Here is a 2,996-nt window from a genome sequence, read left to right on the forward strand (position 1 = left end):
AAGCTAATAAAACTACGAAAAGGCACTCCGATATTCATTACAGAATATAAAAATCAAAAAATTGGCTGAAAAAGAAAATCACTCTAGCGTTAGCTGCATTGAATCCAAACAGAGGACATAAAGAGTAATTGATAAATAGAGGGTTTGATAGTTACAAAGCAGAAAAGAGGGTTTGCATTCCCGTATTAAGTGACAATACGAAACTCTAACGTGAAAAGTTCTGAAGGAAGTTATAAAAAGGGGTTTCCTCCCCTTGCCTACCTCCCCCGCCTTTTCCTTACCCTGTCCCTACACCCAACCTACCCCTTTCTCACACGGTAAACAAAAAACTCTGAATCTGAGGCGTGAAAAAAGGTGAAATTTTAATTTTTGAGGCAGGAAATAGACTTTTAAGGCATCCTCTCGATTGCGAGCATCTAAAGCCTGGTTTAGAGCCGCTCTGCTCTGATTCCGAGGTAATGAGCTCGTAATCCGAGAATCGTGTCTCGAAATCCGGGAATCGTTTCTCGGAAACGGGTAAAAGGTAACTCGGTTTTAGAGACACGTTTACCCGATTTCGAGATCGTTAGCTCGGAATTAGGACAACGTCGGAAATCGAAGAGAAGGGAGTGCAGGTTAAGCAAGTACTCACCGAACCACAAGAGCAGTTGGATGTTAACCATGAGAAGACTGCTGGAGATTTCTAACGCTGTCCACTTGGTCACACGTGGATTGCCTTGGATTTTCTGGAGTTGCATTCACTGCTCTGACCTGAAAAGATGTTAAAAAATGAATTAGTACACAGAAAATTAGCTCGTTATTGGTAATATGAAAATGATGATACGACAGGAGGGCAACGTGTATCAACAACACACCAGACAATGTGGGACTCCAAATAGGGTGGGTACCTATTAATGCACACAGTAGGCCACACATGAGAAAGAACGAAGACCACGGTCATGGGGGCCAAGTGTATGCATGTCACACACTTGTAGGTGTGCGAATGTTCTCCCATCATAATGCACCCACAAGTCAACGAGCTACAAACAAAAAAGTGTGCAAGTATACGACATTGATGCACATGGGTTAGCAGTGAGGTCAGCCCCCTGCCAACAACCTCATTCTATTCCCGTCGCATCCCCTTACCCCTTCCCCTTCCGTCAGAAATTCCTCACAATATAAGACACGACCGCCAGAATCAAGTCTAAGACAATGTGATAAAAGTACCTCAACAGAAAAAGTATAACCTACGGGGATACATTTAATTTGGCCCTACTTCCTCTCGTCCCATCCCCTTACGCCTACCTGCCCAACCACCCCCTCCCAAAACCTAATCCGCCGTAGCCAGGAAACCTTATGGGTCCAACAGAGGTACGAATTTAACGTAGTGCGATAAAAGTTCCCCATCAGAGAAAAAATTTATGGGTATACATTTATCCTGGTCTACCAAACACCACCGTGAGTGAAACCCTCTCTCGAGCTTCATTACAAATCAAACCCATATTTAACCACGTGACTAATATGGAGTGCACTGGTTGATGATATGAGGTAGCAACACATCAAAAAAAAAATTACAATATGGCAATAAAAAGATAATGAGAAATCAGCCCCGCTAAGTAACTCGAAAATTAACGATGAAGGCAAGGTGAGCTACCACAGTAAGGGGGCAGCAGTCACAGGACATCGCATGTGCAAGCTCGACTTCAGAGAAAGAGCTGCAGCGACGCACAGAGAGAGCGAACTCTTCACAGCGGTGCAAACACTGCCCACAAACTAAAGCGACTCGGCTCACTGAAATAACTCACCAAACCCCCCTTTTTGAAGCTAATAAAACTACGAAAAGGCACTCCGATATTCATTATAGGATATGTAAATCAAAAAATTCGCTAAAAAAGGAAATAACTCTAGCGTGAGCTGCATTAAATCCCAACAGTGGACAAAAAGAGTAATTGATAAATAAAGGGTTTGATAGTTACTAAGCAGAAAAGAGGGTTTGCACTGCCGGAATAAATGACAATACGATACTCTAACGTGACACGTTCTGAAGGAAGTTTAAGTGATTTTTTTCCCCTGGCCTACCTCGCCCGCCTTCTCCTAACCCCGTTCCTACACCCAACCTACCCCTCTCTCAGGCAGTGTCCTTGTTACATCAACCCCTTCGAACTTAGCGCTCTAAATACTGAACAACACAGGGGCTAGGGGGTGGCAGTCCCCGTGCACATGAATCAAACATTAATCAAGGGACAAATGCATTCCGCCCCCCCTTCCCTTCTCCCTCCTAAATCCCCTCATACTTTCGCCGTCAAACTAAGTGCTCGAAACGTCAAACCCCAACTACACAACGTCAAGAAATCGCGGTTCACTATGATACTTCTGATATTAAGACACTGTGAAAAATATTGGTAAAAATCTCGGGAACAGTTTCCATTATGGGTGTTGTAAAATTACAATTTTCTAAAATAAGAAGTGCTCTGTATCGACTTGGAATTCGTCAAAAAACAAAAATAGACAGTGGTAAGTTTAGACCATACTTTGTAAATAAAAAATACAAAATACGTTAAGAGATTACAAAAATATTTTTCACAGTGGACCTCCAATCAAAATTGAATACTACGAAGAGCAAAAGGGAGAAGGGAGTGCAGGTTAAGCAAGTACTTACCGAACCACAAGAGCAGTTGGATGTTAACCATGAGAAGACTGCTGAAAATTTCTAACGCTGGCCACTTGGTCCCACGTGGATTGCCTTGGATTTTCTGGAGTTGCATTCACCGCTCTGACCCGGAAAGATATTAAAAAATGAATTAGTGCACAGAAAATTAGCTCGATATTGGTAATATGAAAATGATGATACGACAGGTGGGCGACGTGTATCAACAACACACCAGACAATGTGGGACTCCAAATAGGGTGGGTACCTATTAATGCACGCAGTAGGCCACACATAAGAAAGAACTAAGACTACGGTCTTGGAAGGCAACCCTCCCAGAGTTTGAACTCCAGGATTAAATAAAAATACA

General features: G+C 42.8%; 1 long non-coding RNA gene across 1 annotated transcript; it reads right to left on the minus strand.

The window, feature by feature from the left end:
• Nucleotides 1–630: 630 nt before the first annotated feature.
• LOC127750349 (uncharacterized) lies at nucleotides 631–2,758 on the minus strand. The gene is made up of 2 exons (XR_008011640.1): nucleotides 2,639–2,758; nucleotides 631–750 (listed from the first exon to the last, which is right to left on the minus strand). It is a non-coding gene; the product is annotated as an uncharacterized LOC127750349 (long non-coding RNA).
• Nucleotides 2,759–2,996: the final 238 nt, after the last annotated feature.

This window comes from Frankliniella occidentalis, unplaced genomic scaffold (assembly GCF_000697945.3).
Source record: "Frankliniella occidentalis isolate FOCC.00 unplaced genomic scaffold, Focc_3.1 Scaffold175, whole genome shotgun sequence".
Classification (NCBI taxonomy): domain Eukaryota; kingdom Metazoa; phylum Arthropoda; class Insecta; order Thysanoptera; family Thripidae; genus Frankliniella; species Frankliniella occidentalis.